The sequence below is a fragment of the Hemicordylus capensis genome, chromosome 5 (assembly GCF_027244095.1).
Source record: "Hemicordylus capensis ecotype Gifberg chromosome 5, rHemCap1.1.pri, whole genome shotgun sequence".
Lineage (NCBI taxonomy): Eukaryota > Metazoa > Chordata > Lepidosauria > Squamata > Cordylidae > Hemicordylus > Hemicordylus capensis.
In genome coordinates this window covers 206,175,510-206,190,346 of record NC_069661.1, presented here as the reverse complement: position 1 = coordinate 206,190,346, position 14,837 = coordinate 206,175,510, and the positions used below count along the sequence as shown (strand labels likewise).

The following is a 14,837-nucleotide window of genomic DNA, read 5'->3' as shown; positions in this document are numbered from 1 at the left end:
TCCCAGAAAGAAACCTTCAAGGAAACGGGACGGAACGGGTGCCCTCATACTAGGGAACTGGAACGTTCCCCTCTCGTAATCAGGTTAGTAAACCTGTATGTCATTTATGCAATGCTTCTGCATAGGAATAGGGAGGGAAGACGCGACCAGGAGGTTCACGCAGATGAGACAGTAAATCTCTTCTGGAAAAGTTTGTATGGTTATGTGCAAAAAGACAAGAGTATCTCTTCTAAACAGCAATGGAACAAATTGTGGAAATGGACATCGGATGTAAACCCCCCCCCCCATTACCTGATGTGCCTTGAAATCCCCCACCCCCGAGTTACAGTACTACCTGCATATACTTCATAACCTTGTGGGTTTCCAAATCCTTGTGTGTAAATCTTTGTAGATATATCATGTACAAACAACCACTTTGTATATAATTGTGCTTTGGCAATGTACTGTATGCTTTGGTAGTTTGTTGGTTCAATAAAACAATCTTGTCCTATCTTGGAGATGCCAGGGAAGGTACTTGGAGCCTAGATGCTCTTCCCAGAGCAGCTCCATCCCCTAAGGGGAATATCTTACAGTGCTCACACTTCTAGTCTCCCTTGCGTATGCAACCAGGGCAGATCCTGCTTAGCTTAAGGGGACAAGTCGTGCTTGCTACCACAAGACCAGCTCTCCTCCCAAGAGAGAGATCTTCCAAGTGCAGCATCTCTTATAAAAATTAAATAAAATTGTATACCAATTATTTTCCAGCTCTGCTTCGTACTGTTTTGCTTTACAAACCTGCAGTTACTCATTGCTGCAGAATGTAGTCCCAGGAGTTTCTATTTGCAACATTATGGTTTTAGTGATGTGTTTCTTTATTCATTTTAACATATATATCCCATTCTTCCTGTGAGGAGTCCGGAGTGGTGTACATAGTTATGTTTATCCTCACAGCAACCCTGTGAGATAGGTTGGGCTGAGAGATGAATGGGTGGCCCAGAATTACCCAGTGAGTTTCATGCCTGAACGGGGATTTGAACTTGGGTCTCCCCAATCCTAATTCAGCACTGTAGCCTTTTAAAAGGTTGCATGTGTATGTTTAGCATTATTTCACTTTTAAAGAAAAGTCTCCAGTCTTGTACTTCTTGTCTCCCTTGTTAACCTGCTACACACTATCACACAAGTCCTTAAAGTTGTTTTATGACAAAGGTGGGGGGGAAGGAGACGAAGGTGGAGGGTGTGCATTTTCAAAGCTTGTCCCTGGGCCCACTCCAGCCTTCTGCTGCGTCAGACCCTTAGTCCATCTGGCTCACTCAGTCTACTTAGTCACAATGCTCACTCCGTCGACTCAGTCGACTGGCAGCAGCAGGCACAGAGTCAGCCAAATGGCGGTCTGTGTCCGGCCCTGCTCAGCGGTCCCTCTAGTTACATCCCATGAGGGTGACACATCATGCACACAGGGGCTTGGCTGGGGCTCAGGAGAGCCCGAGCAAGCTCCCCCGCAACCCAGTCCATTTCAGGCAGCGTTTGCTGCCTCACAGCCTTTATTTCCCTTCCTCTCCCTCCAGCAAGGGAGAGAAAGAGAAATAAAGGCTGTCAGACAGCAAGCGCTGCTGAAATGACAGGGGACAGCTCACTCGGGCTCTCCAGAGCACAAGGCCACGCCCACATGCACATGACATCACTTGCAAAGGGGGCGTGGCCCGGGCTTGGGATAGCCTGAGGAAGCCCTGTGGTTGTCTTTGGTAGAATACAAGAGGGGTTTACCATTGCCTCCTCCTGCGTGGTATGAGACGATGCCTTTCAGCATCTTCCTATATCGCTGCTGCCTGATATAGGAGTTTCCCATACTCTGGGAAATATACCAGCGGGGATTCGAAAGGACAATCTCTGACTTGCTAATCGAGTCATTTCCCCGCTGTGCCATTGGGAGGCACTACATTATTTTTCTGATGTGGTGTTAGCTCTCATAATAACTCTTGGGGGGGGGAGGGGGGTGAGTCTGGTCCTCCTAAGTTTTCTAGTTTGATTCTATACCTTCTTTGACATACAGAGCCAACTCTCTAGAAACAACCCCCATTTCTAGACAATTTTTATCCAGATATAACTGTTATCTTATATCCCACCTTTTGCAATGGCCTCAAAGTAACTAAAATAAACACTTTTAAATCACTGTTAACACAGTTCAAAAACACAGCAACTCTCATGAAATCAAAAGAACAATGACAATACAAAAATCAATCAAATATTGCTATCAGGGGCATAGCTACATTTGAACAAGGGGAGGGGGACAAATCTCCCTGGGCCCCTGAGGGAGGAGGGCCCCACTGGCTGGGTGACAGCTTGCTTTTTGCTCTCCCACTCATGCTTCTCTGAAAAAGAACTCTGTGTGTGTGTGTGTGCGCGCGTGCGCGTGCGCGCACGCGCAGGGGCCCATTTTCACTTTTTGTCCCAGGGTCCACTCCATCCTTGCCACACCCCTGATTGCTGGTATTCCATCCGGTTTCCATTATACCCACTATTCCTATGTTTTAATTTGCAACCAAGCACTTCAGCTTCCCCACTTTGTTTTAGAAGTTTCTAGTATTTGCATAGAAATGCCTATATATTGTGTCTCTTTTGAAATATTACTCATGTGTGCTTTTCTCCCTATCATTCTGTGTGCTTGTTTCCAGATTATACCCTATCTCATTTTGGATAATCTGAAAAATTTACCATCCTCATCCCTTAGGGATGATTTGGAACAAGATGCAATCTAGTTCCTGCTGGCCTTCCACTCGGCCAGTTTAAAAATGGCTCTGCAACCTTTTAAATGCCAGTAGCCTTCTTCCATTTCAGTTCAAGTGGAGCCCATCCTAAACCACGTTACGCATGGTACTTCTGGCCGAAAACAGGGGGCAGGGGCGGCAGGGTGGTACACTGCCCCCCCCAAATTGCTTTTAAAAAGGAGCACAGGCGGAGGGAAGTGGCAGGAGGGGTAGGTGCACTCCCGCCCTTAAGGAACCACCACCCCCCGGCACCGAACTGCGCCACGTTCAAACCAAATCAGAGGCCTCTACAATGACCTCCAGACCGGTTCGTGCACATCCCTACCTTCAACTTAAGACAAGACTTAAGGCACTTACAGTTTTCACTGGTACTCTATAAAGCACAGAAATTTCAAGTGACTACCTTGTCACTTTAATTTCCACATCATGTAAGCATGTATACTATGCTGGCTTTACAAATTGGGGTCCGTATACCCACACTTTGCCTTGGTCTTTCAGCCTGAAGATGCAATGTAAGGAAGAAATGTAACAGGTGCAGCTTCCCTTACTTGCTAGAGATGCACCTGATGTATTTCTGCCTGATGTATCTGTACAAAGCACAGTGCTTTCTCAAAATGTCATTCACTATAGCAAATGTCCAAGCAGAAATTCAACAGATACGTAGGGATGTAGGAAGTTGCCTTATGCTGAATCAGACCATTTGTCCATTTAGCTCACTGGCAGTGTTTTTCCAGGGTTTCATACAGGGATCTTTTTCAGCCCTACCTGTAAATGACTCCTCTACCTGAACATGGGATCTTCTGCATGCATGGCCATGTGCTTTATCACTGAACACATGCCTTCTTGGAGGTGCACCAGCTTCATCAGAAAGGTGCAGCTGCAGCAGTTTCACACCTCACTCCTACACAAATCTTTCTCCCTCCTTTCTATTCAGACTGATAATCATGAAAGGGCTTAGGTCTAATTTGGGTAGCTGGCTGTTACTAGTGCCCCCCCCCACCCCTCCACTTTCATCCAGATATGCTATCTCAATTGCTTTGTTCTTGAATACAATAAAAATGCCATTACTATATCCAGTGTCACTGAGTACCACAGATCAATCAGCAAAAAGTTATGTAAGTATATAGCCACCTAATGGTGCAGCAGGGAAGTAACCTGCCTACAGAGCAGGAGGCTGTTGGTTTGAATCCCCCCCCCCCAAATATGGGAAACACCTATACTGGGCAGCAGCGATATAGGAAAGTGCTGAAAGGTATCATCTAATACCACGTGGGAGATGGCAATGGTAAACCCCTCCTGTATTCTACCAAGAAAACCACATGGCTCCATGGTCACCAGGAGTCGACACCGACACGATGGCACAACCTTTCCTTTGTATGTATGTATTACAACCGCCCTGAGACCTTGGGTTAGGGCAGTATAAAAATGTGCTAAATAAATAATAAATAAATAATAAATGTATTAGTTCATGTTCGAAAGAAGATCCTCCTAAATACTTCGTAGGAATCAAAGACTTGATCTGGTCATTTGATAGGGGATTTGGGTGGAGCCTTAAACTAGGGATGTGCACGAACCTGTTTGGAGGCCCTTTTATGTACCTCTGAACAGGTTCAAACACTAGGGGTGTGTGTGTTGAAGTTCTAGAGGCGGGGCTCACGCGTACCCAGTACTTCCAGCCACTTCTGCCTGAAGTGGGGGAAGGGGCAGCAGGGAGGTACACTGCCGCCCCGAAGGCTTTTACCGACACTGAGCACCAGCGGGGGGGAAAGCAGGGGAAGGGGAAAGTGCACCCTCCACGGCCCTTAAAGTGAAACCCCCACCCCACCCCCTCGAGCCACCCCTGCCCAGTTCCGTGCACATCCCTACCTTAGACCTATGCTTTCCCACCAGCAGGGCGGCGCCACAACACATCAGATCCATGCGTTTAATGGCACAATCTATGTCCCAGGATGTGAGTTGTGATTTGGTGGTGTTTTGTGTAGAACACATTAAACATCGTGTTTAATGTGTCTTAATAGTGTTTAAACACTATTAAAATACATGGACATATTCAAGAGGGTCTGTTTAAGTCCTACCAGCTCTGACTTTTATATGGGCAACTCATATACGTTCATCTACCAACTCTATGGGCAGTCACCTGGGTGGAGGCGGAAGGGGGGGGATGTCCAAAGGACCCCCAAAATCTTATCAGCAGACCAAATAGTGACAGAGATCTATCCAGGTCAGGAACCAGAGACTGGCTGTAACTGGTTTAAGGACAAAAAAAAAATACCGGTGCAGGAAGCCTGAAGCCTCCCAAGCTAAAGGTCGAGTCACGAAAAAAAGAGCTGCTCCGCCCCGCGACCGGTGTGCCGCCGTGTGGAGGGGAGGAGGGCACCCCTTCTTCTCCAAGGCGTGTGTCTTGCAGAGGCGGCGAAGGGGAAAGCCGGGGGCGACGTTCTCCCCGCCTTGGGCAGCTGCAAGGACCTCGCCGGCCGCTAGCTGTCGCGCTGGCTCCGATCTTCGCGCCTGGGTTGTGTGGCTCTGCCTGCCGCCGCTCGCTCGCTCCGTCTCACTCACCCATTTGGCGAGCTCAGCGCTGGGCGGCGGAGTCTTCAGTCGGCATCCGGAGTCGCACCGTGGACAAGCCAAGGAAATCAGGCGGCGGAGGCCTGGCGAGAGCGGCGGAGGCCGTGAGGAGCGGCGCTGGAGGAGCTCCGGAGCTTTGCGGCTGGGGAACAGCCATGTTGGCGAGGGGGATAAAGTGATTCTTCCGCGCCGGGAAGGGAAACAGCCAGAACAGAACAGGAAGAGGCTCTTGGGGCGGCGGCGGCAGCGGCAGCAGCACTGGAGGTCTGGGGGCTCGGCGGCGTGTGAGGAAGGAGGGCAGGGCCAGAACCGCCCCCGACCCGGAGCGGCGGAGCCCCGGCGCTGCTGGTGCTGGTGAGTCGCGCGGCGGGGCGGGCGGGCAGGCGGGGGAGCGCACGTCATTGTCTCCCGGCGGCGGGTGCGCGGGTCGGGGGCCTGGTGTGAGGTGGTGGAGGGGAGACTCGCAGCCTCGGGCACCGCAGGGAGGAGGCGGAGGAGGCTCCCGGAGGAGCGCCCGGTGGGGTCGGAAGCCGCGTAGGTTGGGGGCGATCGGGGCAGATCTGGGCTGTGCGGCGGGCGAGGAGTGTGTGGAGACTTGGCTGGGGAGGGCAAACCCGGGGTGCTGGTGCGGGAGGGCCAGTCTCCTGGGGTGGGTGGAATGCCAAGCCGCCGCGTCTCCGTGGACTCGGGTGCCTGTGGGAGAGATGCCCACCACGGCTGGGGATTGATAACGAAAGTGGACTGTGTCTCTCTTGACTTTCCATTTCCTCCGCCCACTTCTCCTGGGTGGAGGATGTGAGAGGGATAGTCTGAGGATGGGACGGTGGGGATGGCGGCGGCAGCGATTCTTTGGGGGCTGCCTTCCGATTTCCGTCGCTGGATCCGCCGCGGTGTTAAAGAGCCTGGTTCCCACCCCCGATCTCGGGCTTCTCCGCCCTGCCCCATTTCCGTGATGTGCCTCTGTCACGATCCACCGGAGGGTATAGGTAGCTTGCTGGTGCGCACCAGCTCTCGCTCACTCTCTGTGGTGTCAGTGTCGGCTCTGAAAGGCTGCGCCGATAAAGACAGGATGAAGACTGTAACAACACAGACAGATTAAACATTGTTCAGCTCTTCTTTGTGTATAATAGGAGCGGGGAGGCCGGCAGAGGAGGAGAAAAGGGCTCGTTTTGAGAGTCAGCTCTATTAGTGTAGGCCTAGTGGACATTTGATTGTTAAGCTGATCCCATGCCATTCTTGTTACCCTGCTTTTGTGCATAACCTCTCATAGGATGGGAACCATATTTATTTTCTGACAATTGCCCCCACCCCATCTCCTGATTCATAGGCACATTCTGTCATTCTTTTGCATTCCTGGGTCCTTCGGCCTTTCCCTCTCTTACTCTCTCCACCCACCCTTTGTCCTGAAGCGCTTTTTAAATGACAGGATACATGAGCATTACTGACCCTGAACCTCTGTGACCTCCCTCTTCCTCTTTGGTCTGTAATGTCATAGATTCAGTATAAGCAAAATGACTTGTTCGGCAAGAACAGTGGAGCCTACTTGGTATGAATCACCATCTCATTTTTTGTGGAAACCATCACACTGTAGTGTTCTCACAAACAATTAGCTCCTTGACTGCAACCATTTGGGTGGCAGAGAGTTTTCCGAGTTGCTTAAAACAGTTGGCATCTTGGCTAACATTTGCCAGGATTCTTAGGACAATAAGGACAATAATAATAGGGGTGAGGCAAGACTGTAGCTGGAGCCAAATCTCCCCCCCCCCGCCGCCTTTATATATTTTGTTGTTTGTGTAGCACACAGCATTGTAAACTGCAAGTGCAAGAATGTGAGACATATATGTATTTACAGATGGAGAAGGATCTCTGGATATGCATAGATCACATTTCACTGTTGTGAATATGTAATAGGTTGAAAAATCTGCTGTCCCCTGAAGTGGGAAGTGCTTCTGAAACTGGTTAAAGCCAGTAGCCTGTGTCTTTGGGTTGTTTTCCTGCAGTTCTAGCATCTTTGAAAGGGCAGTTTGAAGTTGTGTTATTTCTGCAGCATCAAGCCAGTGTATCAAGTATCTCTTTCCATTTTATCACACATTAACTATTTACCATCCTGTAATGTGGGTTTGAGTGAGACTAGCTCACACACTACTTTTTTTAGGTGTACCTCTAAAAATGTAAAGTGTGGATGTTAGCAGTTTTTGTGTCATACAGGTAAACTAATTAAGGAGCTATGACTGGCTGGCTACCATCTCCCTTTTGAGTCTACACTCAATAACCAACTCAAGTTTGCCTTTTGTGTTGTGTGAGCTTAACCCTGAGCGTAACTAGCTGAAGATTTGAACTCTGTGCCTGAGCAAAGGTTTGAACTTGTCGCTCCCATATGGGAGCTGCATTTTATCCGCTGCAGCATGCTGGCCTCATGCCATGTTGTATTCAGTGTAGCTGCAACTTAAAGCCTGCACCTGGGGCTCAGTGGCCTAAAATCTTTCTCTGCTCTTTAGCAAAAGTAGATAAAGATTACTGAAATTTGCAGCATATCCAGTTAGGAAAGTCTAAGTCTTACTTCCCAAATATGAAAACTGATCAACTATCAAAGTCCACCATTAATATTTGGTTTAGGGACAGAAACCAGCAAAAAGATTGGGAATGTGAGTTGTTCACTGACCTAAAGGTCATTTTATGTATCTTCCTTTAGGGGGTGAGTTGGAGCGGGGTTTACAAAGATGTGGAGTTTTTAACAGTTTAGGTGTGAGGAGCAGAATCTCTGTTATTGAAACTAATAGCAAAACTTCAGGAAGCAAGATGATCCGGGACCTACAGAGACAGCTTATACATTTTTACAGCTTATACATGGGTAAGAAAGTCCCATTGTATTCAGTGGCGCCTGTTCCTGCGTAAGCATGTATAGGATTATAGTGCAACTGTTTCTTTTAGCTGCAAGCATTTTAGAGTAACTTGCTGTCACATCTGGTTGATGATTTTGAAGTTGATGGTTTCAGATGAATAAAATTGTTTTTATGTTCCCGTTGCATGAATAACTTCATCATTATTCAAAGTTTGTAAGTACCTAATTGTTGACATCAGTACAGCATTACTCTCTGCTTGTGTTCTGTATCACCTCACCTTTAGTGTTATGGACATGTTTATGGATTCCTGTAGTTGCAATATACATTTTTAGTAGTGGTGAACATAGTGAGGTATTAAAAAAAAATTAAGGGTATAAAATAAATGAACTATGAAAGAATCTAAATCAGAGAGGACTATTTGCTGTGTTGTTTTTAGAAAGTAGTTCGCCTGTTTTTTTCCTCTCCAGAACAGTGGTAGCCTTGAATCTTTTAAAGTTTGTGGCTTTCCTGAGCAGATGTCTGAACAACTTCTAAAAATATCATACATTGAGTCCTATGGGTCACCAGTTCAGCAAGCTACGTGGGATGAAAAGTTCTATCACTTGAAAACATGCCCTCTGCCTATCTGATGCTATCCCGCTTCATGAAATACCGTTTCTACGGATGCATTGCATCAGCTACTGCATTAGTAGCCCTTTCCAGGCCCTGCCTGTCTTCTCCAAAGCTCCCACAGATTTCATTTCTGATTATTTCCCTTCATCTCTCCCACTTAGCCTCTCTTCATTTTCTAACCTGATTTTGTGTTCCTTTACTTTCCCTCCATATTGGGCAGCAGCGATATAGGAAGATTCTGAAAGGCATCATCTCATACTGCGCGAGAGGAGGCAATGTTAAACCCCTCCTGTATTCTACCAAAGAAAACCACAGGGCTTTGCGGGCGCCAGGAGTCGAAATCTACTTGATGGCACACTTTACTTTCCCTTTGTCTCCTGGGTATACTTGTCCCTTTCCCTGGCATGTATTCTGTGCAGCCATCTCTCTAGCAGTTCTGACCTCTGTGGGTGTTATATTGAAATGAATCACTTCCCTCAAGTGCAGCACAATCTTAGCTAATGTAATTTGAGAATACTGGTCAATGGTGTGTGGTGGTGTGTCTGTGCATTCACATGTATGTATGTTATATATACATAAAATCATAACTGTGGGTTGGTTGGGATGTTACGCTTTCTGCATCCAAGTAGGGAATGCTTATGGGCTTTACTTGGGGATCCTACGTCCATAGGATTCAGGGTCTGTCTGATTTGGATTAATTTGCTACAGCTGTGTGTTAGGTTTGGAATCAAATTTGCATATGAAAGTTGGACTTGGACATGGGATTTCCTAGGAATATCTCATTCTTAATAGTATCTCAGAAAGCACTGTGTGCTTAAGAACAGCACTACTTAGTGGTTGTTTTTCTAATATGCTATTAACAATAGTGTATAATAGAAATATTAGGAATGTCAATATTCTTCACTTTCTGCCAAGTGCTTGATAGTAGAAATTGTGCAGCCAGATCCTATGTATGTTCATCCAGAAGTAAGTCACATTGGTTCAGTGGGGCTAACTCTCAAGTAAGTTTGCATAGGAATGTTTGTATCTCTCAGATCTCTGGACAACTGTGTGTTTCTGAAGCTGAATTTAATGGTATATGGGCAAGATGTGGATTAAGTTAGTCATGACCATTAATTGAAATTAATGGGACCCAAGTTAGTCCTTACTAATTAGCCTCATTTATTTAAATGGTGCTTAGTTATTAGATACAATACTAGAATTTTATAGTTGGGTGGGACCCTGGAGATCTTATAGTTTTATCTCCTGCTCAAGGCAATAAACTGCTAAAGTATAGCTGACTGATGGCTTTCCAGCTTTTGTTTTGAAAACTTCTATAGAGGAAGAGCCCACCACTGCACCAGGAAGACTGTTCCAGTGTCAAACAACTCTTTGAGTTAGGAAATTCTTCCGTATATCTGCATAAGCATGCTTCTTTGTCATTCAACACATTGTTTCTAGTCCTACCCTCAGGAGCAACAGACAGCTTCTGCTGCTCCTTCTTCTATGTGACACCCCTTGAGATATTTGAGGACAGCTATCATCTCTCCCCTTAGTCTTCTTTTCTCCATGCTAAAATACCCAGTTCCTTTAACAGTGTTGACAAACTTAGTCTGGATCTTGCCCTGTGTCTATAAGCTAGACTGTAAATGAAACATTTTCAGTGATTAAGTATGCTCTTAGATTTGTAGTAACTACTGAGTACCATTCTGTAATGCCTATACATATTATTCAGGAAGGATAAAAAATAGTTTTGATATGTGTTTGGGTAAATCCAGTGTAATAAACATAGGTTTGTGTTTAGCTAGGATGATGGCATAGTCAACATTTGAATAACTGTAATTCTGACATATTTTGAATTTTGACTGTAAATATTAAAATGCACCAATTTTATCCTCCTGAATAAACTTCAGCTTTTAGATGTCCCCTGCTAACTAAGCAAAGAGGCACCTTTAAAAAGTGATGATTCTCTTTATTTAGCAGGGGGAGAGTAAATGGTCATATCCATCCCCAGTATGGCATCCCTCCAGTGGCTGTTGCTGGTGTCCATCTTATGTTTCTTTTTTAGATTGTGAGCCCTTTGGGGACAGGGAGCCTGTTTGTTTGTTTGTTTGTTTGTTTGTAGCTATGTAAACCGCGGAACCTTTGTTGAAAAGTAGTATATAAATATTCGTAGTATTCCTTTCCCCCCAAGTCACTCTTAATATTGTAAAATATTCAGGCGAGTATCCATGATTTGTATGGTAATATGGGTAGTGGTGGTTATAGTGTTATATGATGTCTCTAGCAGAGTTGGAAAGGTTGGATAAAATTAAATGCTGTATTCAGGGCAGTCATGCATAGTGATGTTTGTCATTCTGTACTCAGGAGTACATTGCTGCTTCTGGCAAAAGTGATACCGAAGGCTCACTTACCCCTTTCTCAAGAGTGTCATGGAATGCATTGAGTGTTGTAAATATTGCTAGTTGTTCAGGAGATTGAACTTTGATGTGAACTTGGTCCAACTTCACTTTTACATCTCAAGTAATAAGCAGGCAAATATATTTATTAGCATGATCCTACACACGTTTACTCAGAAGTAAGCCCTACTGTGTTCAGTAGTGCTTATTCCAGGTCAGTGTGCATTGGTGCTGGAGACCTGTCTTAATATTTGTAGCATTGGTTTCTTTCACTTCATGAATTTTTAATTTTAAGTTAATTGGAATTTCCTAAATAGAGAATTTTTAAACAGATTTTGAATTCTGAGGTATGTTTAGGCCATTATATTTAGCTTTGAATACAGACTTTGTTGCAGCTAAAAACCAAGCCAGGCTAACCTGTTAAGCTTTGTAGGTTAACCAATTTTTTTTATTAAACTAGCCTGATTATTACAATCTTTTAAAAAAAATAGTTAGTTTGTGGATCAAAAATAATTTGAAATAAGTTATTACTGAGATAGCCAATGTATATTGGTATAGTACATGATTTGCATGGATAACATCCCAGGTCCAATTTCTGGCATCTCTGCTATAAAGGATCTTGGGAAGGAAGATAAGACTTCTGCTGAGATTGTTGAGAGATGCTGTCAGGGAGTAGATAGTACTGAGCTAGTTTATTAGTCATTTCACTTTGTTAAGGCAATTTCCTTGTCTTTCTGGCCTCTCTGAAGGTGATAACAAGAACAGAAATATGGTGGGCTAACAGAAACCTGGTGGAATAGAAAAATCAGTGGAATACAGTTATCTCTGAATCAGTCTTATCTGGGGTTGCCACATTTATCGGAGAGGATTCCAGAGACACAATTTTTTAAATCCTTACTTTTTGGGCCAGGATTGGAAAGAATGCTTGACAGTGGAGCTTGGCAACTGTCTTGAACATTTCCCCCTGTAACATTCCTTGCACAGGAGAAAGTAAGGAGCATTTCACCTTGATAAACACAGTCAAATACGCAAAATAAATGCTCGACTAACAAGCAGAAAGTTGCTGGTTCGAATCCCCGCTGGTACTATATCAGGCAGCAGCAATATAGGAAGATGCTGAAAGGCATAATCTCATACTGCACGGGAGGAGGCAATGGTAAACTCCTCCTGTATTCTACCAAAGAAAACCACAGGGTTTCTGTGGGTGACAGGAGTCAAAATCGACTTGACAGCACACTTCACCTTTACCTAACACAAGTGCAGGTGAGAATGGGAAGAAACCTATATTAAGCTTTGTTTATAAATAAATAATAAAACATTTTATTAAAATGATCATTGTTCATATTGAACATTTTAATTTTTTTTAATTCTGTGTTTGGTGTCTCCTATTGCTGCCTTTTAGCAGATCTTTTGATTCATGGCCACAAAAAGACAGCAAATTCGGAACAGGTTTTGCTGAAGTTCTGCCTCACTTTTAGATTTGCCTTAGCTACAATGCTGGAAAGAAATAGCAGAAAAATGGGCAAAATTCATTAAAACAGTCTTTCTGCTCAAATTCCTGGACATTTCGTATCCAGGACTACACCTTTCCAGGATGTCTGATTCGGGAATGGTCTGGGCCAGTTATGGACATGTGGTAACCCTAGTCTTGTTCCTAGTCCCTCTTTTAGTGTCCATTGGTGACCTGGAGTTGATCTCCATGTGAATGGCAATGGTGGCAAAGGCAATTTAACCCCCCCTCCTTTTTTTAAAATCACGCCTCTGTGGGCAGAAGATAATCCAGTAGTTCTTGATTGTCTTCCTGGTAGCCAGCTGCTTTCACGAGATTAGATATATATAGATATATATAGATATGTCTAAAAGGGTTCTGGCTCATTCTAAATGTAAAAAAATGGTGATTGGCAGCAGCCAGCCACTGCCTACAAAAGTGTAGAAACAATGCTCTCAGATTCAGTGTATATGTAATTGGAAAACTGATGAGGTTCAGCATAGTTGCATATGGTGTCAAAAGAGGAAACTTCTCACATATGTGGAGACTAGTTAAAGGAAATTGAAAGGGAGAGTTAAGAGTCAGATTTCTCAAATGTTTGGAGGTTATTTAAATCACAATAGCAGAAGTCCAGCTATAATATATACCACAGAATAGGAAAAGTACAAGTACAAGAGGATGGCAATGTGGTTAACAAGCAGAATCATGGTTAAAAAGCTAAGAAATCTTCTGTCAGAATATGAAAGTAATGCTCAAATGAGAAGGAACACACGTTCTGACCAAACAAATATAAGCTGCTAATAAGGCAATAACATTGCATAGCCAGCATAGCGTAGTGGTTAGCGTGTTGGACTAGGACTGAGAAGACCCGAGTTCAAATCGGGAGGAAGAGCGGGATATAAATGTACATAATAAACAAACATACAAATAAATAAAATTTGAGGAGCATGTTATGACCAACAATAATAATTTATTTAAATTCTGCATTACAGGACACAAGCCAGGGACGTGTTTGGGATTAGATGAGTCAGGAGTGAAGTTAGATGAGATTAGATGAGTCAGGTGTGCTAAAAGAGGATAGGAAGGCTGCAGAGAAACTAAATGGAATTCTTTGCATGGGTCTTCAGTATGGAAAACGTAGGACAGATACCTGTCCCTGAACCAACTTTTTTAGGGATGGGGTCTGAAGAAGAACTGAGATAGAGGTGATGAGAAACTCTAGAGCTTTTTGACAAATTAAAAATGAACAAATCACTGAACATTATCTACTTGAGAGTTCCTAAGGAACTCAAATGTAAAAATGCTGATCTAGCAAAAGTAACTTATGCCTAAAATTGGCCTCCTTACCAGAAGACAAGAAAATAGCCAATGCAGCATTAATCTGAGCATGTGTGGGTGCCATCTTGAGTGGTCAGCATGGTGTTGTTGACCACTCAAGATGGCATCCACACATGCTCAGATGCCACTTCCATGCCAATGCTGCCCATGGGCTGCTGGGAGGAGACTTGCAGCCCTGCACGCAGGGCGTTTAATCCTGTCAGTGATCCTGGGGTGGTGGCATGAAACTCTTGGTGCACAGCCCTACTTCTAGGATAGCTCTCTGCCTCAGGAGGCACCCAGGCAGGTTCCCCTTGCTTCTGACATGAGCCAATGGGATGGAGGCCCCAAGCAGCCAAGCATGTGCTCCACCTATGGAGTCAGAGCTCTGCCCTGGTTCAGCATTGCCTCTGTACCTGGGGAGCTGGAGGTGATGGAGGAGGGATTGAAACTTCACCAGGACACCTGGTCCTCAGTGCTCCAGGACTCCCTGGGAGAGCAGTTGGCTCCATTTTCTCTGGTCCAGTGAAGGCTGCTGTCAAGGACAGGAACCCAGGCCAGGGGAGACTCCCCCTCTTCCCCTGAATTGGTCTCCCCTGGGTTTGTGCCCAGGTGAATCTAGACACTCACTGGTCATTTAGAGTTCTATGAGAGTGTCAGCAATCACTTTGCTAGGGCTGATCCAATAGACATATCTTGAACTTTCAAGATACTTTTGACAAAATATGCAGCAGGATTGAGGCTTATAAAATTATAAATGTTGTGGAGAAAGATGATAAAGTCTGCCCCACCCCCCGCTTCTTTCACAATACTAGAGCTCCGGGTAGTCGAGTGAAACTGATTGGCAGGAGGTTCAGGTCACGTTCTTCTTCACACAATGGCCACT

The 14,837-nt window shown here is 45.0% G+C and overlaps 1 protein-coding gene across 2 annotated transcripts in view; it reads left to right on the top strand.

Annotated features, from left to right (window-relative positions):
• The first annotated feature begins 5,138 nt into the window (after positions 1 to 5,138).
• Positions 5,139 to 14,837, top strand: part of CDK17 (cyclin dependent kinase 17) — a 105,800-nt gene continuing 96,101 nt past the window's right edge. Inside the window, exon 1 of one of the 2 annotated variants that reach the window (XM_053253086.1) lies at positions 5,139 to 5,666. The gene's annotated coding sequence lies outside the window, so the exon portion shown is untranslated. Of the gene's footprint in view, positions 5,667 to 5,720; positions 5,847 to 14,837 lie in introns of those variants that run through there. The other variant, XM_053253087.1, reaches the window with a different exon arrangement.